Source organism: Fundulus heteroclitus, chromosome 2 (assembly GCF_011125445.2).
Source record: "Fundulus heteroclitus isolate FHET01 chromosome 2, MU-UCD_Fhet_4.1, whole genome shotgun sequence".
Lineage (NCBI taxonomy): Eukaryota > Metazoa > Chordata > Actinopteri > Cyprinodontiformes > Fundulidae > Fundulus > Fundulus heteroclitus.
The window spans coordinates 24,458,000-24,479,923 of record NC_046362.1 but is presented as its reverse complement, the minus strand read 5'-3'; positions in this window follow the sequence as shown (position 1 = coordinate 24,479,923).

The following is a 21,924-nucleotide window of genomic DNA, read 5'->3' as shown; positions in this document are numbered from 1 at the left end:
CCATCAGTGATGGACACACATTAATAAAAAACACTACAGTATTACTGCCGTATAACACACTATTACTGCATTGCACGGCAAAATAGAATATTTTGGACGAACATATATTGCTGTACTGCAGAAAAAAATGTGTTGTCGGCTGTTTGCTTTTCATACGGGTGTCAAATTCTATTATCTGGCTTGCAGGTTTATTCTTCATAACAATAGAAATTGACACATCTCCATTTGCTCACTGTAGTGTTAACTTAGAATTACTGATATTCTGTGGTGTAGGGCTACATTTAAAATTGTAAATATTAACAGTGTCCTACAGTAACCATGACATTTGCACGCTTTATTTAGAAACTGCATGATGTTAGTATTTGAAAGTTGTATGAGGAACCATTTTGCAACACATTTGCAGAACAGCTTCAAGGTTTCAACAAAGACTCATCTCACCGTCACTAGAGATATCCATGTATTGTGGATATGAATTTAGGGTATGAGTTAAATCCACATTCTTTTATTTATTCTGACCCAACTCTATTCTGTGTTTTATTGAATTTGCATTGTCTTAAAATCGTTTAGTAATAAGTTATTCAGCAGGACGTAAATGCCACGTGGTCCTTGAATTTGAGAAAATTGGTTCAGGAAAGTCCTTGAAAGGTCCTTGAATTTGATGTTAACCAAGGTGTGGAAACCCTGCCAGCCCATGCGTGTTGTATGCTGGGGGTCAGGGTCCAAGCCGTGTTGCATGCTGGGAGCCGTAGTCCGAGCGGCCATATTATTGCATAACAAAGCTAACTGTGGAAAAAAGCTATAGTTTGCTAGGGAGCATAAAGATTTGACTGTGGAGGACTGGAAGAAGGTAATGTCTGATGAGTCCAGGTTTACGCTTTTCCAGAGTGATGGGCACATAAGGGTAATAGGAAAGGCAGGTGAAGTGATGCACCCATCATGCCTACTATACAAGCCATGCGGGGGCAGTACTATGATCTGTGATTGCTGCAGTTGGTCAGGTCTAGGTTCAGAAACCTTATTTGGCCAAATAATGAGGTCAGCTGCCTACCTGAATATAGTGAATGACCAGATTATTCCATCAATGGATTTTTCCCCTATTGACACCGGCATAGTCCTAGATGACAATGGCATGATGCATCTAGCTCAATTTCATCTTCATTTCATTGGCGAGTAATTACTGAAAAACTCTTAACCCTAACCACATTTGTGAATCACAGTATCATTAAAATAAATATATTACACTTAATGCATCACAAACATTATCACAAACGTTCTCTGAAAGAAACATCCATCCATCCATCCATTTTCTAACACTCTTATCCCTATTGGGGTCGCGAGGGATGCTGGTGCCTATCTCCAGCTGTCAATGGGCGAGAGGCAGGGTACACCATGGACAGGTCACCAGTCCATCGCAGTGAAAAACACTTATTTCTTAAATGATTTTGTTTGTTTTGTCTGAATTATTAGGGAAGAAAATCCTGACTCTTTCCCTGCAATCACAAGCAGGCTACTTTTTTCCACATTCCAAAAGGAAAAAAAAAAAAAAAAAAACACCGGGTGTGCTGAACTAGATACACAGGATAAAATCAGATCACAATGGCCTTGATGTCTAACTCAGGGATTTAGTGAAGAGAACCAAGGGACAGGATAAGAGAGGGCACTGACAGCTTGTACCCTTGATGGCCAAATCCCAATCCCTGTTGTCCTTCCAAGTTAGGGAGCATTTCCAGCTGACAGACACTGTGTTGTGTATTTGCCTTGTCTGGCACACAGATTGTTGTATCCTTGTAATCCTTCAGCTATTTATATGGATCTTATTTTTTATGGTAAAACTTTGATATATGTTTTTTTTTTTTTTTTAATTCCCTTCTTTTGCAGAACTGCTTTGAGTTTTTATATTTTCTCTTAGGGACATGTTCTGTCTTGTATTAATTTTTGCTTTGAGATGCAGAGCTTTGGATCCTAAAGAATAAATTACTTTCAATCTCAAAGGGTCTTTTGGGGAATATGTGGTCTTGGTTCTGATCTAACTGATTTTATTAATTTTTGGCCATGATGTATCTCTAGTAAGTAGTTGGAGATGTTGAAGATTTGTACCTTGCTAGTTACTACTAATGAAACATTGGAAAATGCTAAATATATCAACCATACTAATTGGTCAAAACATTTCTGAATCTGCACATAAATGTGCAGATTTGGAAGTGTTATAAATTATGCTTTTCAAATTACTTTTCAAATTTATCAAGTAAGATTGTTCTTTTTTTCTTGAATCATTGCTGAGGGTCGAATGGGCTTGATTAAAACATTAAATATTCTAGAGAAGTCGTGATGGAGTCTTTTGGTGAAACTCAACAGCTTTGAATAACAGTTCTTCAGGATTCGAGAGATCATTCATTTGTGCTGTGTCCACATTTAACTGAAATTCAACATTCTTTGCAAGGGAGATATATAGTCCATCTGTGACCACAGAAAGCTATAAGGGATCAAAGATTACAGGGTAGGTGCCCACCTAAATTTTGCTTAATGACATCTTTAAAACAATACATCTTGTTGTATTTAACTGTAAATATAGTGAGTTTTAGACCTCCAATTAGTTTATATATATATATATATATATATATATATATATATATATATATATATATATATATATATATATATATATATATATATATATATAAAGTGGGGTTATGTTTTTTCCTAAAACTAATTCAGAACAGATCTTATATCAAAAGAAAGATCAATTAATTTAATGGACTGTACCAGATCCCAGAGAACTCTTTAGCAGCCATAAAAATAATGCATTGACTGAGTATGAACGACAAAATGTTCAGTCTCACTTACTTTTATTATTATTGGTACTCTAAATGAAATGTACATATATTAAGTGGATATTGTTGGAAAGCGTAATATTACAAATTAAATACGGGTCTTAGGAGATCATGTTCTTCTTTAAAAAAGCATCAGAACTGAAAGCTGGTCTCAATCAGGTAGGTATGTGAAAGCGAAAGGGGGTATTTTTGAAAATAAGCTCAATTAATGAGTTGTATTTTTTTTAACTATTGGCTTAAACAAATTAGCAAAGAATAAAACAGTGAAGGTATGCATAAAAGGACAAATTACAAGAGATTAACTATAAGATTGATCAAAACTAGTTTTGAGATATTTTTGGCACACTCTTTATACTTTCATGTTGAACAGACATTTAAGCCTGAGTAACTAAGCAAAAATGGGAGAAATTTCAACAAAGAGCAATTCGGAGATTGTGGTCAGAGTTTTTTACACAAAATTGGAGTTCATGCATCCGTTATTCAACAGGAAAGAAGTCATGCTGTCAAGCGTTGTGTGTCTCAAAATAAATCAAACAATTAGTTGTATGCATTAAGTTGTATTGGGTTGTATTCACTGAATACAATATTAACAGTTCAACCATTACATGAGCAATTACATACCTGGTGCATTATCCATCAGGCTCAATTTTCCTCTTGCAGTGCAATAATAAACTTGAATAAAGAGGTCCAACCTGATTACATTAATAGTGTGCTCTAATTTTCTTCTGAGTCACATTGCAATATTCCGTGGTACACTTGTAATTCAATCTGTGCTGGTGCTCCCTCTTCCACGTTTTTCCTTTTCTGCTCAGAGCCATGTTCACCTACTTGTTAAGATAATAGGCTGAGTGTTTTGCAATAGGCTGGCAATCAAGTATTGCATACCCTCTGGGTGAAGTTTTGTTAATAAGTAGTCTTGAAGAATGTGATTGATTCTTAAAGTCTGATTTAACCATTTGCAGTTGAAGTCCATTACTACTTCATAAAACTCAACATAAATGTATTGTGTGAACATCTCGAAGTTTTAAAATTAATGCAGCAGCATTGCCCACAATTTCTTATAGAAGTGACTTAAGCAATAGAAAACACAAGGCCTTTTAAGCTTTATTTGGGCCATTTAGTTACTACACATCAGCCTGAAGGCAAGCATGATGAAGCATCTGATCAACCCACCTTCAATCCTCTTTTCTTACAATTGTTCTCTGCCCTGCAGACACTTAAACTCTAGAAAGCAAATCCTGTTCTGTCCCAAATAATAGGTTCTTAGAATTTGGAAACAAGTTATGTGCCTTGGAATTCAGTCAGGCTCATGGAATAAGTTTAATTACTTTTGGCTCAGCTTAATAAATCCCTGTGTTTTTTACTCTGTATTTTGACAGCAAAGAAGGTGAAAGTGGTGATGACCCACGTCATCCATCGCTATCAGCGAAGTGTGAGCAAAGTAAGAAATAGAAAGTGTGCAGCATCACCAACACAACATGTGTTACTATGCAACATAACTATATAATTTAATCTTAAAAATTTGAATGCACTCAGAAGAAAATACCTCACAACTGGTCCTTATTGGCAAGCATGGTATGGCAGCGATGTGAGGGATGCCAGTCATTGTCATCTTTTATATGTGCCGGCAACACAGCCATGGTTTAAAGTGCTTTACAAATAAAGTATCTACATTTAGTATTGGATAACAGAGCTACCACTGCTGTTTCGATATTGTGTTGGGTAAATGGTGTAGTTTCATTATGCATGGGTTTAAGCTATTTAATGTTTAATAAATAACTCTGTCTGTTAGGTATTGTCAGGCGAATATCAGCCCAAACAGCTGATATTAGGACAATAGCTGAAAGGAATGATTTGAGCACTGGCATTCTTGTAACAGCAAACTGCACACAGATAGAACAAAGGAGTGACAACTTCTCTGCAAGCTCAAGAATTGTTTATCTGAATTAAAACTATATTTCCATCAACAAATTATCTCTACTAGGCTAGTGAAACTTAACTAAACTACTAGGCAAAATTAAGATAAAAAGAACCTAAGGAACTATGTACACATAAAAGAAACAAAAGGACAAATACCATAGTTCATCAAAATGAATCAATGAATCCTGGTTCACTCAGTGAACCAGGATTCATTGATTCATTCACTGCAGATCCAACTTAGAGAAACAAAGTTCATCTTAAAGAATATGGAATGAGATTAAATTGGTTTAACTAATTTAGAAGATTTGGTATATGTTTCAACCAATTGACAATGCAAATCCTGAGTTAAACAAAACATTTGAGAAAATAACATTTTAAAGAAAGATTTGCTCAGTGAAAACCAATGCATTTAGGACACTTGATTTTATTAATGCAATTATTTCTCTAGGAAATAATTAGATTCAAATCGGTAACTTGGGAAAGCTCACCACTGTAGCGGATGACGACCGGAAATGATGTGTATCGGAGCGCGTCCCGATCATGTTTACATAATTTGATGAGTTCACCTAAGTTACACAAGCAACCATTAAATTGACATTAATGTTCCACATTGATGCTGTAATAACACTTATAGCATTATCGAACGATGGCGGAGCTAAACAAACAATGTGTAAAAACAAACCGTAGTTGTGTTGACTAGGGCTGTAGTCGTAAGTCATCTGGAAGCTAGTAGCAGCCAATGCCAATGCACCGGACAACACAAACATTAATATCCCATTGTTGTATTAAACCCTTCTGGAAATAAAGCTTGTTATAACCATAAAAATACACTCAATTCATATCAGAAAAGCTTGGTTTCCAGAATGCTAGTGGGGCTGGCGTGTTAGCTCGGTCAAGCTTTAAAATCACAGTGAAAACACATTAAGTAAACAACTTTACTTCCCTGCCGTACTCTACCAAACCTGTCTGTGCCTCTGTGTCATTTTGTTGACTTTGGGCATCCAGTTGTAAGAAGTTGGGCCAGGGTGAAGGCTGGTTGTCTGAGCAGCGAGCAGGTAGCTAGCTCGAAAGGGGTAACGGCTGTTGTTTGGGTATCCAGGCCTGGCTGGCCAAGCTGTGCACGGCTCCGGGGAGAGGGTGCCTGTGAAGGGGGGGGGTCGCAGCATTGGCTCTCTGCACAGCCTTTCCAACATTGGGACCTCTGCACGGCCTTCCTGGTATGACTGTGTTCATTCTCTGGAGGCTGCAGCGTATTCAGTTTTCCTGCAACAGCTGAGAAAAATCACAGGGCTGGTTTCGGTATAGATAGATTCTTTACTCCGGCATCTGATTACGCAGAAGATAGGCTGCGGACTTAGTTTGGATCCAGCCTGCATATGTGGCGGTTGTCTGTCTGTATGATTTGATTGAATTGGACTTTGTAAAGTGCCTTGAGATGTTGAGAATTGGCACTATATTAATCAAATTTAATTGAATTTATCGTGAAACAAGTTGTATCATCTTGTAAGACCAGAAAGCAACCATACATCTATCCATTAATTTTCCTCCAGTTTTCCAAGATTAGGTCAAGATGGTGGACAAGTCCAAGAGGAAAACCCAAACATTTGTATCTCTAGCAACACCCATCCATTAAAAGGGATCCCAAGGTATTCCATAATCATACAGGGTGTATACTGTATTCCCTCCAGCGAGTTCTGGGTCTTCCAAAGGGAAGCACTGAAAGGTAGAAGTTGTACAAAAATAAGCCCAAAAGAAGTGACCCATCCATCACCACTCTTAAGGCCCCTACATAAACAAGCTAGGGGATTTATTTTTTTTTTTACCAGTAGGGAGGCCCAGACGTCCCTCTCCCCGCCCACTTGGGCCAGCTCCTCAGGAGGAATCCCAAGGCGTTCCCAGGCCAACCGGGAGACATAGTCCCTCCAGCGTGTCCTGGGTCTTCCCCTGGGCCTCCTCCCAGTGGGACGTGCCCGGAACACCTCACCAGGGAGGCGTCCAGGAGGCATCCTGACCAGATGCCCGAGCCACCTCAACTGGCTTCTCTCGACGTGGAGGAGCAGCGGCTCTACTCTGAGTCCTCCCTGGATGACTGAGCTCCTCACCCTATCTCTAAGGGAGAGCCCAGACACACTACGGAGAAAACTCATTTCTGCCGCTTGTGTCCGGGATCTCGTTCTTTCGGTCACGACCCAAAGCTCGTGATCATAGATGAGGGTAGGAACGTAGATCGACCGGTAAATGGAGAGCTTCGCCTTTTGGCTCAGCTCTCTCTTCACCACAATGGATAGGTACAGTGCCCGCTTCACAGCAGACACTGCACCAATCCGCCTGTCGATCTCCCGCTCCATCTTCCCCTCATTCGTGAACAAGACCCCAAGATACTTGAACTCCTCCACTAGGGGCAGCACATCCTCCCCAACCCGGAAGAGGCACTCTACCCTTTTCCGGTTCAAGACCATGGTCTCGGATTTGGAGGCACTGATTTTCATCCCGGCCGCTTCACACTCGGCTGCGAACCGCTCCAGTGAGAGCTGTAGATCACGCCCTGATGAAGCCAATAGGACCACGTCATCCGCGAATAGCAGAGACGCAATCCTAAGGCCACCAAAACGGATCCCCTCAACACCTTGGCTGCGCCTAGAAATTCTGTCCATAAAAGTTATGAACAGAATCGGTGACAAAGGGCAACCTTGGCGGAGTCCAACTCTCACCGGAAACGAGTCCGACTTACTGCCGGCAATGCGGACCAGACTCTGACACCGGTCGTACAGAGACCTGACAGCCCTTATTAAAGGGTCCGGTACTCCATACTCCCGGAGTACCCCCCACAGGATCCCTCGGGGGACACGGCCGAATGCCTTCTCCAGATCCACAAAGCACATGTAGACTGGTTGGGCAAACTTCCATCCCCCCTCCAGAATCCTGCTGAGGGTATAGAGCTGGTCCAGTGTTCCACGGCCAGGACGAAAACCACACTGCTCTTCCTGAATCCGAGATTCGACTATCCGACGGACCCTCCTTTCCAGAACCCCTGAATAGACCTTACCAGGTCTTTGCCTGAAATTAAACATTGCAGTTTATGTAGCAGGATGTCAGGTATGATTGTTTCACTTCTTTACTCTAGGCTATGGGTTTAAACTATTTACATAAAATTTCGTTCAAAACTGTTTAATCTAACCAAAAGGTAAATTATGTGCTGGAGAAGTTGATACTATTCAAGTTTCTTCAAATAGAAAAACATTAAAAATATCATATTGTTTTCTTCTATTTCCCGTCTACAATCATCGAAACACACAGTTTTGCAATCTACGACTAATTCCTTTGTGTATGTTGCCAAAACAGGTACGTAAAAGACAAAAAAAACATATGTTGTCTTTTTTGTACTGCCAAAAGGACTGCCTCTGGCAGTACATGAAATAGCTATAGATGTAAGAACTTAAGTGATTTTGGCTATCAAGAAAATCATGGAAAGTGGCTAGATGTAGGCTCTTGAAATAAACTCTTATGAGATATTTTTGTTATCATTATATTTGTCAAAACAAATGTACCTTGCATTGTACGAGACATTAAAATGAACAAGAAACTGAAGAAAACAAGGGTGGTCTAATTTTTATTTCCATGACTGAACTATCTTTCTGTTTGAAGAAACCTCTGACTGAAGGCTCTGCAGTTGTATTATTTTCTGGTTGAAATGACAGTTTTTCCATCATTTTCTTTATTTTATGATGCATCCTTCTTCAGACAATCATCTGTAGAGGAGACAGAGGTGTCTCCTAAAGAGAAATGACAGCGGCTTGGTCCTTACAAAGAACAAGATGGTTATGACCATACATGTATAAATAGTTACTATGCTTTATCTATTAAAACTAATGTCACTCCATATCAGCTGACCAGGAAAAGGAAAACATTTCAGGGGAGTCTCTGTGTAAAAAAATATAATAATTTAATTATATGGCCTGTTTTTCTGTTCCATTTCTATATTAGTATATAACCTTTTTACCAGCTCAAGAAAAATACAAATGAGCTCAATAATTCACTTACTTTGTGTATTAAGTGTTCCTTATGTTGTATTTTATACTATATTTGCGTTCTGACATCACTGTTCGGAAGAAGAACCATATATTATGTGGTGCCTAAATTGAACCACTTTTCGCACTTTGGCACCTCTTTTTTTCAGTGGAAACATGCGACTGCGTTTAGAAAACACGTGCCAAGGCTTTGAGCTGTGTTGGTGGAAAAGGCTTTTCTGTCAGGTCAAAAGTAATTACATCTGCTCCCTGAATAACAATGAAGATTTACTACCTTATATTGTGAGAGAATGAAGTGTCCTGAATCGCAGTAAAATGGTTTGTCTTCCTGCCTTGAATCATGATGTAACATGCAGTGCTCTCTGCGTCTACAGGTACATATGCAAGAAAAAAGTCATAAAATAAACTGATTGAAGTTAAGTAATCTTACCCCTTAAATGGCAACAAGAAAATAGCTAGTTTCCCAAACTAGCTTCTACAGTCAGTCTTATGTTTAAAACATTTGAAAGAAAAGGAAGTGTGACAAACATGGTATAGCTTGGAACCAAATTCATCTTGCCAGCATGTCAAGTGGGAAGGATTATAAGGGAGGCTAAATGTTTATCTAAACCTCATTATTAAACAATTGTAGCATAATTTTCATTCTAAACTTATGCTACTGGAATAAATAGGACATTATTTTGTGTTTTGCAGGAGTTACAATTATAGTGGAGTGAGCTATTAACATTTAAAATGTGATAATTTCTAACGGACAGTAGCACAACCCTCTACACTTGGACTATTATTTTGGATGAAAATTATTTCACTCCAAAGATATTTTAGTGGCAGGCCACACTAAAACTCAGACCAAAATGCATTTTTATTATTAAATTATATAACTAGAGGGGATATTTAGTAAAAAAAAAAGATGGCTTTTATTTGAAAAAATAAATAAAAATAACACCTCATCCATGATTCTTTGTTTTTGACCAATACCAGCAGACATGATACTCAAAAACTGTGGCAGAACTAAATTAAAGTGGTAGAATAATGCTAAATAAATAAGGGGATACATGATGTCAGGGTAATATGATAGGGTGGTTTACAAAAAGAAAATTCAGCATTTAACAGGTGTCATGATTCGATTTAGTTTTCTGACCTACGTGCAGAAATCATAGAACTCAGAATTGTTTGCCAGCTTATTGAAAGGATGTGGCGTCAGCAGGTGACTTGGGACTCAGGCTTGGTAGCGTCTGGCGAAGGAGGAAGATCGTGAGAATATGTTTAAAATCAATGTAGTAGGGGGATGGATGAGTGGACTGTGCACAGTAGGTTACTCTGATAGGAGGAATGCGAGCTGAGGAGGCAATATTGATCCTGGTAATAAGTGGTTCTGGTGAGCAGATGGTAAGCTTTCTAAAACAGGGGTTGTGCTCATTTTCTCCACTCTTTAGGTGGTGGATCAGCCAATCAGCTCTCTCTGTTTCCACCACTTTCTCTGCTAAAGACACTCTTAGATTCACTCAAAGTCCTTTCTTACTACTCCTAACATTTTTTCACTTTAGGAGCTCTCTTAAGGACTAAGATGCAGTGCGAATAACTTTTATCTCACTAAGGTTAAATTCTAAGAATTAGGGAAATTCTTTTTTTCTTTCTTTAATGTGTCCTGTCTGACAGTGTAGCATTAAGAATTGCTGTCTTAATGCCAAAGAGAGTCCAGCATATTTCACTTTCACATGTGGAGCATTACTGCTTTCGCCATAGCAATCTGGTGAATTTATTTATGCAAAAAGCTACATTATATTTTATTCTGGGACTATTTCAAGTTCAATGGACACAACTATGGGAAGGTAGAGGAGAAAAAAATAAAAATAAGAAAATCGGGAAATTCTAAGATTTTTCCTAAAATGACAGCACTAAGAGCTACTTTAAAGGTGCCTTTCCAGCATTTTTGCTGACGTCTGGCCCCTCTGGTTACAAGCTGAAATGACACCAGTATCGTACACACGCATGGGAGAAGAGAAAATAAGCTAGCCGTTGAAACTTCCCAGGTCTTTCTTAGAGGTGTAATGTCTTCTGCTCTTTGAATCATCTTGTTAATCTTGTGTAAAAGAGTTATATAAATACACTTGACTTGCCTACTGAGGTAAGAAAGTTATAAATATTATTTTGTTATATTATATAGAGGTTCTATGTTATTTTAAATGGAAATATTTCATAATGTGGCAATAATCAGTTTTCTTATGGAAAATCCATTGCTACCCTTTTAGTTGGTCAATAATGACGGGCGGACTGGCCATCAGGAGCGCTGAGAGTTTTCCAGGTAGCCCAATCAGTGACCTGGCCCGCTTGCCCAGCCCAGTTTGCTCAACAATTGCAAAGGTTCGAGTCGCTCTTGATAAAAAAAACAACAAAAAAACATGCCGTTCATGCGGCCAGCTCAGTTCGCTCGGGTCTCTCCCAGACTGAAACTCCAACAGATTGCAGTTGCGAAAGGCAAAAGGAAGACGCCTCCCCTGTTGTCATTTCCTGAGGCTGATGCTCTCTGTCACAGTAGCGCTCTTACCAGCGAATCAGTGTAGATTCTGCTACACTGATTTATTCATTTTCATAAAAACAACTTCTTGTCTTTTTTTCAGTGTTATTGGCAACCATGTGAAAGCACCATTCGTTCCCCGGCTACTTGAAGGAGCCGTGATTCCCTTTCCACTCCTACAGTCAGTCTCACAAACAGCTGCTGCTGCCTTGTCCTGGCTGCAAACTCCACTATGAAGTTACATACCCGCCTGCAGTCGGAGCAATTTGAACAGATGGAAAATTAAGTGGGTTTGAATAAATTTTTTACAAGATAGCAATGTCTATTATGTGAGCAGCAGTAGGGCTGCAGGAGCTCCTGCTGGCATGGAGGTGGAGAAAAGTGCAGCAATACGGAGTCAGAGCAAGCCAGAACAGAGCTCCCTCCATTGCTTGAAAACTGCCGTGAATTACTCTGGTCGTCTTCCATCGACGATCAAACTCCAATTTTGCCCTTTTGTCGCACTATACATTTAAAAAAATTTTTACTCTTGTGCGGAGTCTGCGATGTGGTCTGAAATGAGCTTGTTGCTGGTCTTTGGTGGTCCATCTTCTAAAACAGTTGCGGTTTTCTCTTGCTTATGTCTCAATGGCAGCAGAGACTCAGTAACAGTTGAGCAACAATTTTAAGGGCATATATGGAAAAGAAATACTATTTAACTTAAAAGTTGCACAATTCACCGTTAATCGTAGGATTGTTTCTGAATACGGGCACATCAATCTAATTCAACAGTTAGAGATGGCTTAATGGATATAGTACATGTTCATTTGAAAAGGAATTATTATGCTCAAATTACTAAATGAACTAAAATGTTTGGTAAAAAAGATACAAAGCATTTCATTTAATAGCATTTAAAAAAGTGTTTGTCCTCTCATTGGTGAGAACAGAGGTAGTTCTAAGCCAGTTTATGAACTGTCAGTTAAACATGCTGTTCAACATTTATTAAAAATATTTAACAATGATTAAAACTACATTAAGACATTAATTGTTGCTGTACAACATAGTCACATTCTACAAATTAGAATATTACCAAAAAAGTAAACGTCTTTCAGTAACCCAATTAACTAAGGTAAACACAATATATAGATGAATTACTCACAGACTGATGTTTTAAAGCTCTTATTTCAGTTAATAACAATGATTTTTGCTCGCATGTAATGAAAACCCAACATTTAAAAGGAGCAATAAGCAAAATTTCATAATTTTTGATAGAAAGAACAAAAAAAATGTTTTGTGAAGAACTACAGGTATATCTTTTTAGATGGATTATGGTTAAACGTCACACACTATCTCTCTGTGTCGTTCTCCAATCTCTTGTTTACATAGCCGGGTCGCCCGTGCTTGCACATCCATGCACACGCGTGCACGTATGCGCACGTGAACAGCTGCCACTTGGGTTAGCCCCTCTCTGCCCATAAAATGTCACCGCCAGGCACAAAATGGTGAAGAGCACGGCCATCGGATCAAAACGTCCTCTTGCTAAGCATTATAAAGTAATGAGTTACTTCTTCACTAGACATGTTCCTCTGAAAGGTGATGCTGTTTTTCTGTGTATTATATAGCCATACAAGCCGATGGGAAGGGAAATGGGTGCCGAGTGCTAGATAGAGAGAGGCGTAGCTTGATACACATCTTGTTTTGGTCTACAGACAGTGTTCAACCACCACCTAGTATTGACAAAATTGCTTATTGCTCCTTTAAGATTAGAATATTAAAAAACTACAATTTATAATACAGAAATGCGGGCTCAATGAAAAATATTTTCAATACGTGCTTAAAGGTTGTTTTCAAAAAGGTACTTTTAATCTGAGCATCATTGGAATCCTTATTCCAAATTATTCAAAATGACTAATCTATTTTATTAGTAGTACATGCATGAACGTTATTCTCTTGAATTAAACTTCAAGAGGATTACTCAATTTGTGGGTACAAATATGTTGTCGCTGCCAAAAAGAATCATAGACGAGAGATAAACTAATCACATTGTTTTCTTCAAATGGGTGGACACAGATGGGAGGAAGTGTCAAATGCATAGTGCTATACTACAAAAACTCTTTCACCACTGAAGAGAAAAAATATGGAACAAAGCCCTAATAATGCTCCCCTGTGTCAACAATAATGATTAATGGGATAAATCATGTTTCACAAACTAATAACATTCTTGCACACTACACCCACTTGCTTCTCTTGTTCTCTAATCCTTTCCTCATCTGTTTCTTGTAACATAACTAACTAAGTTGTGGTAATGATTTTGGACAATGTTATTAGATCCACTGAACCTCCCTCCCCTTTTAAACGCAACACTGTATTCACACTGTGAGCTTGCCTTGCCTCCTCCACCCCTTTTTCCTCAACCACTTATTCACACTAGGTCTCTATAGCTCGCACAGCTAATGTGACATTTATCTGTAATTAGATCCTTACATATTCTAATAGAAAATGATATCCCTTAAGGTCTCCCTGTCATTTGCATGGGCAGGCCTGATGCTAATCGTATCCTAGAAAAACATTCTTGATGACACGGGCTGTCATCCCAAATTAGCAGGCACAAACTCTCTATCAGGCAACTGACCTTCCGGAGCCCTGCTGTAACCTGGGCTGCATATGTGAGGGGAGTGCTCTGCATACAGTACATGTATTTTCATTTTGAATGCTAATTTTATGATACCTGTATTTCGTATACAGGTGCATCTCAATACATTTGAATATCATGTAAGAGTTTATTTCAGTGATTCAGTTAACAAAGTAAAGCTTATGTGTTATACAGATTAATTGGTGATGTGTCATATTTAATAAGTATATTAGAGAAAATGTAATTTGATTCAGAAATGTCATCCTTGAAGTCCACATTTCTGTCCATGTGCTGTACAATATGTACTGTACACCAATGTACTGCTACATGGCATCAAAACAATCTACCAGGAGCTCTGCTATGGTGTTAAAGTCGAAGTTCCTGTAATGGCAGCATTGACATTATTTGCAGTGTTGGGTCTGGTGTCTCTCCTTTTTCTCTTGACAGAGTTCCATACCTTCTTTAGTGAGTTTAGGCAAACCCAGCAGTTTTGCTGACCAGTAAAGCACATTCTCACCATTGTTATTAAACCTGGTATTGGCACTATGGGAAGGTGTGAAATGGTGCTGGAAATTTAAACCAGCATCTCCACAAAGCTAGTCACCAAAAGGAACCTTGAACGACCACAGTGGACCAACACCAGCAGATCAAATGGCCCCCCAAATCATCACTGACTGTGGAAACTTCATAGTGGACTGTAATGCTGGAGTACTAGGAGAACCTGATATTAAAGCCAACAAAGACTTACATTTTTAAACGTTTGTTAATGAAGTGGCATGATTATTCATGATTATGTCATGAATAATCCAGGAAAGACCTTTTCCAGGCAGTGCACACAAGCACTAGTTACACAAAGTAGAGAGGGCAGGGCGTGAGCAGGTCCAAGCAATAATCACACAGAGTGACAAGACACTGGGGACCAAACAGATGCATGCAGCAATACAAGACGAGACATTCTGGCAGAGAGTGGAGCGTGAGGGAGGTATATAAAGGCAGGAAAACAGGTGGAATGACTTGGAGGTAATTAGTGGCAGTAGGTGGATCTGATCATGGTGCTGAGTGGTGGCTGGGAGGTGTGGAACATGGAGTTGAAAAATAAATAGTCCAAAACGCAAACAAAATTCAAACTATGACACAGACCTCATTTAGCTGAAATTCTGTGCCCCAGAACTGTTCTGTTAGACTCTGTAACTTTCCAATTGAATTGGAAAAATAATTGCTTTCATATGAAAAGAAAACTTAGGACCACTGATCAACTGTCTAGATTCTCTTCTCTAGCCCAGGTGAAAAGCATCAGATACTTATTTAGCTTCAGGTCAAGTTTAACACAAAATATGCAACCGTTTAAATATGTGGATAAATATGTGGCTCCTGAAGCGTTGACACCTGCACAATAAGCACCTTGTAATTATATATATATATATATATATATATATATATATATATATATATATATATATATATATATATATATATATATATATATAATGACCAAGCTTTTAAAAGTGATCATCTTACTTAGATGGGAGCCTCTGATTTTACTTTAGGAGTTGGGCTAGAAGAGCACCTGTCAATTTCACTCCCTCAAGAAGTACAATGAGTTTAAATGAGGCTTATCTTATAAAAATCAAACAAACAAACAAAAAAAAAACCCTCCTGCCCCTGTTCTTACCTTTTCCCCATAAAGTATTTATTTCAATAGTGGATTGTAGTTTGCTGTTCTGTTTGTCTACCTGTTTTTTTTTTTTTTTTTTTTTTTTTTTTTTTTTTTTTTTTTTACACGATTTGAGCATTAGAATCCAAGGTCAGTGTCCTTGCTTCTACACACACAAACTTGGAGAGTCAAGTTACATAACTCTTGTAAGGAATGTTTGTTGACATTTCCAAATTGGCAATAACTATTTATGTAATTATAAATAACTGCCTAATGATAAGTGAAAGGAAATCATTCAATTAAATGAACATAATAGTTGGGCGTCATCATAGCCTAAATATCAATAATATGTATGTGTTTTGTATTAGTCAAATGTACAAACAAGCACACCAAAATATAATGTGATTGTTCCATTTTTTTATGTTTCCAAATCAATAGCACATTGTTGTAGTTTATTGTGTCGTATTTACATATGCAAACCTTACACTGGGTTAATTAAAACTATCCCTAAACTGGTATATGTGTTTGTGTGGGTCACTATTATTTTATTTATATGTTTGTATCCTCAACAAAGTGCTATATATCCATCCTGTTTTTCAATCTCCCTTTTTCCTCATCAGGGGAACTCTTTGCTCAAGAATGAGATTAGATGAGTAGGTTGTTGAGTGTGGCAGATTGGGAGTAAAATGTGAGACAAAGCAATTGCATTTCTTATTGAATTGGGATTAAGGGACAACACGGACTCCCCAGCACACCTCTCATCCTTTGGACATCCTGCAGTGACTGCTGAAAGCCAGTGGAAAATTGAAAGGCCATATCAGTTGTTCTGGTAACCTTACAAGTTACAAAGCCTGTCAGTCTTTCCTACATTTTTGTATAACTTTTTGGCTTTTGTTTACACATACATTTCATTATCAAATAAATTAAGATGTAGAAATGAAAGTCAATTGTGTGATATAGAGCAATGTATGTCTTCTTTGACATGCTGGTCAACCGCAATAAACCAGAGCTGAAAATATGTCATTGTATTGCATTTCAAAACAGCCCCTAGCATGTTTCTATTTATATATCTGCAAAATACAGCTTTGCACTATTTAGGAAAGGGTTCCAAAGAAGTGTACATGGCTGACACATTTTACATGTTTTCTCAACTTGGAACAGGTGAATTGCTTAGTTGTCACTCATAGAAACATCAGCTCTATTAACTGTGAAACTTTAATAGTAAAAGTATTCATCAGAAACCTTTAACCTGTGTGTACTGAAAGCCAAAGAAAGGACATGTGTCCTTCTCTTCTTTCATCTTGTAAAATCCGCCCTGCTATTTTTTTTACATGATTACCTTGTTTGGGTGAATACACACATAAAGCCTTTTAATTTAAGAAAATATAGCACATGGCTCTGTTCACAGTGTAAAAGTAAAGGAAATCCAAAGTGCATGGAAATCTGGCTGTCCCTCTTCAGTCATCTTGAAAAAAATATAGCACACATCCCTGGCACACCCGCTGCACAGTATGGCAAGGGATTTTCTTTGGTCTTCCATTTTAACTGATACTATAATGACACTTCTTAGCAAAACATTTTTTTTTATTGCCACCACAACTGATACCACAGTGACATAGGAAAATGCAGATTGGTAAATCAGAATACTATTCAAATTACTCAATGCAATAGCATTTGTCAACTTACTGATTTGTTTTAGAGTACTAAGAGTGGGAGTGGTGCCTTAGTGGTTAGAGAGCCATGCGTTTGTACCACGAAGAGGCCCCAAAGGTTTGCGGGTTGAAACTCAAGCTGTCACTCTGGGTCCCTGAGCAAGACTCATGACCACATTACTACCAGTGCACCACTCAGTGTTGGCAGGACTCTGATCCCTGAGGGATGCGGCGCAGAGACAAGTTTCCCCTCTGTGGGACTATAAAGGGATTTTCTTTAATACTAATGTTCAAAACTGACATTATTCATCAAGAAGGCGCACCAGCGCCTGTTCTTCATGAGGACCCTGAGGAAGAACCATCTGTCCTCAGAGATCCTCATGAACTTCTACCGCTGCACCATTGAGAGCATCCTCACCAACTGTATTACAGTTTGGTATGGGAACTGTTCTGTTGCTGACCGGAAGGCGCTGCAGAGGGTGGGGAAAACTGCAGAGGGTGGTGAAAACTGCCCAGCACATCGCCGGGGCACTACTCCCTACCATCAAGGACATCTATAGGAAGCAATGTCTGAAAAGGGCCGGGAAAATCACCAAGGACTTCACTCACCCTGCACACACAGTCTTCTCCCTCCTGCCCTCTGGGAGGCGTTACAGAAGCTTACGGACCAGAACCACCAGGCACCGGAACAGCTTCTTTCCCACAGCTGTCACGCCTCCTGAACGCCTCCTGACAACTATAAGGACTGTAACCCCCATCCCCCCATACAATAATAACATATGGATTGTCCTCACACACACACATACAATGGACTGTTCCCCTCACACACATACACAATTTGTATACAATCTGTATAGATTATGTAAATCTTATCTGCCATTATTTATCTTGTATTATAAACCCGCTAATACATGTAAAATCCTTTTCCTAACATTCCTGTATATTCTGTATGATCAATGCATATAGTTCCCATATTTATATTTATACACAACATTTTATAGTACCCTACTATTACTTTTTACTTATGCATACACTTATACATAATATTTATATTCTATATAGCACTTTTGGATAGGTGCAAACCACATTTCGTTGCTTTGTACTTGTGATAGTGCAATGACTATAAAGTTGAATTATATTCTATTCTATTTTATTCTATTGAAACACACATTGTACCCTCTTTCTATTTCCATACCTCTTTAACTATCATTTTAGAAGCATGACATTATTTGGTCATTCAAAGTTTCCATATGATTACTTGGTGTAACAACCTTTCAATAGTACATGGGCCTGTTTTTTGGGCTGCATTTTTGAACATATTGGTCACTTTAGATAAAGTGAGTATTTATATCCATGCTCTCTTTGTTAGCCTATATTCAAACATGCTAAATTGAGAAACAGCTACCTGCCCTTGGAGAGGAAATGTCTGCAGAGGAAACCTAAAATCCTGTCTTGTAACATATATTGACTTATTAAAAAAGCAAGTTATACATGTCTTTTTATGAGGAAGTGAAACAAACTTTTCATGAGATTAAGTTATATTATTGGGCCATTCTTGTTATATTTGAGTAGAAGTTGCATCGATGCAGTACTGATGCATGCAAATGTATGACATGAGAGAACAGCAGCGTTAATGCTGCTTAATCGGCTCAGTTTTCTTTATTTCCTATTTTGTTTTTTCAACAATTACGCGTCTTTGTTGAGGAGCTGCTGAACAAGGCCACAGACTTCTGGCTAACGAATTTAATAAATCCGGCATTTTAATTTCTCCCTGTGATTTTGTTGTCCAAGCTCAGGAAAGCCAAAGCTACAAGCGGATAAGTCAAAATGTTTGGTTGTTGGGTGTATTATCCCACACAATTCATTACACCATTCTTTACCATACAAAAAAAGCTGAACTGGGTGGAGGGGAGCAGATGTGGAATACCTCATTTGCATTTAAAGAGACCTTACCAAAATGAGTTGCTCTCAAACGCACCTTAGTACAGGGGCAAAAATTAATTCCTCAGTTATGATAAATTCAGACCAATGTATTCCTGGTTCTGTGTTGCCATCTTAGTTTAAACTACTCAAGTTAGTGTAAGTTGGTGCTGTAATTTTATTATGAAATTCACCAGAACTTTATCCTGTCTAGCACCTGACATTTCCTGTTTGGCTCATTAAATTCGGGGCTTGTTCTGGGGGCTGCTGCGGCATCTGGTCAAAATTCCTTGCGGAATTTTTTGCCGCTTACCACAGCCTCGTTAACTGGAACCACAACCAGACGTGGCTGATGTGAGTGTACACATAGATTTCTAATGATTTGGCTTCCTTGCAGCGCTGAAACCGTATCTGTACCATATTGAGTTTGTGCCCGCCGTTAGGATTTATGGACTAGCACCTGTGTTGTAGTTTCCACATGAAACAGCTGTAAACTGATATTAGAACAGCCTTGTATGAGTTTACATGCTGAATGGTTGTTGACCAGTATTTCTTCCTGTGAATAGGCCAAGGAGAGCCCATATCAGGTCAAAAATAAATTTAGAAAAATCATACATGTATTTTTACTCCATGCCCAACCCTAATTATTTGTACCGTGCATAATCTTGTCACCCAAAAAAGCCAATATTTTTATTATCTTAACATTTAACGAGTTGTCAAAAGTTATTACAAATAAGTTGTACTTGTCTTTTTTTGTTTGTTTTTTAAACTGGGAAGGATAACATGACACTTTTCCCCTCCTGTCTTATCTTAAATATATATCACAAAATCTGATTGGCTTTCCTGAACAGTCACACTAAGAAAATTTTACCAATCTATCCATACATGATTGCTCTAAAAGTCCAGTTTTTACATTTGGAAAAAAGGACTAAACCTCCATAGAGATAGAGAATAATGTAAACTGTATCTTCCACCCATATTAAGAAAAAGTCATAGCTCTATTGAGTCATCTTGTGTTTTTGCTCTCAGTAGTGATGGTCTCATGACCTGTCTGGCAGTGTAACATTAAGAATCAATATTCCTTCTTGAGATTTCCCATTATGATCCCAGTAAACATAACATTTTCAATCAGTATAAGAAGTCTGACAAAACGCAGCATCTATTGATAGTCTGCTTTCAATGATTATGTCTTTCAAACACCTAAGCCTCTTTTGTGGCTGAATTTTGTCTAATTCATTGCCTGTTTCCTTGTAAACAGTTTCCAAAACTGTACTATCAGGCTTGCAAATTATTTTATTGATCAAATCTGTTTTCCCCTTGATTTAAGGCTTTCACATCCTTTACAATGATGTTCACAGACAAATAGAGAGGCTACAGTGGGTTCTGCTTATGACAAATTAACCCCCCACCCCCCACCCCACCCCAACCCCACACACACTTTTTAAGTCTGAAGTTTACTTACATTTCCTGAATATTTCTCTGAATTGTCTTTAAAACTGTATTTCTTGGGTCAAACATTTTTGTTATCCTTGCACAAATGTTTTAGTACAGTTTGCTGGTATTTTTGGCTGATTCCTCCTGGCTGAACTGCTTTAGTTGAGTCAAGTTTGCAAGACGCCTTTCTGTGTTGTGTTCATTATGGCCATACACTTGTTTTCGTTATGGCCATACACTTCCTATTTTGTTTTATCAGATGACAAAACAAGCCTTTAAAAATTAATGTCTTTGTGACCGAGTGCAATTGCAAACAGCAATCAATCTTTTCTTTTGTTACTTTTAGAGTTATGGTTTCTTCCTCTCTGTGGCCTATTAACTAATATTGATACAGGACTCATTTCATTGTAGATAATGACACTCTCTTATCAGCTTCACAAAGCATCTTTACAAGGTCCTTTGCTTTTGTTCTGGGATTGATAGGCACAATTTGCACCAAAACACATTTGTCTTTGAGACACAAAACACATTTCTTTTGTAAAGTGTATTATCACTAGACATTCCTATAGCCTTGCATGCAAAATTGAACCAGACTTGTGGATATCCACATTCCACTTCTTGACACTGTATTATGACTTCTTTTTTATCGTTTTTCTCTACTATAACACAGCACAGTGTTGTGTTTGAAGTGTAGCCTTCAAGTACATTATCACATGTGACCACATTTTAACTACATGTTAGGAACTGACCAATAAGAACTAACCAATCCAAGGCATCCTCTGGGCTTTTCCAGTTTAAGGCATAACAATATTACTGTTTGAATACTTTTGGAATTGAAAAATGTAAAAAGAAAAATTTTACACAAGTATTCTTGTGGTTATATATAAATATTTGTAGTAGTCCTAAGTGACCTTAACTGGAAACGTTTTGTTGGATTTAGAGTCAAACTGTGAGATAAAAGATTCTTCTTCTTCAAATCAGGTATGTACATACATATTTTCAACTGTATATAGGATTGACATTCATTTTAATGAAGTTTCAGACTTGGACTCTGCCTATTTTTAAATAATTTGGATACATATTGTTGGCAAAAGAAAATACATCTTGATCATGACATCCTGAAAGCTATACTTGGTAATTCTGTTCAGAAAATTTTTTTTGTTATACTGGGTGAAGTGCTCCTTACATCCTGAGAGCAGTAAATACATTATGTATTCAGAAAAAGGAATGAAAAAAATTAGACCACTGTGAGAGCTGCAGGCCTGTAAAACCTCTGACCAATCCCTGCTATTTGGTCTGAATGGCAGGGATTGGTCAGACGATTGGTTCTGCCCTCACCCCCCTCTGTCCCTCGATATC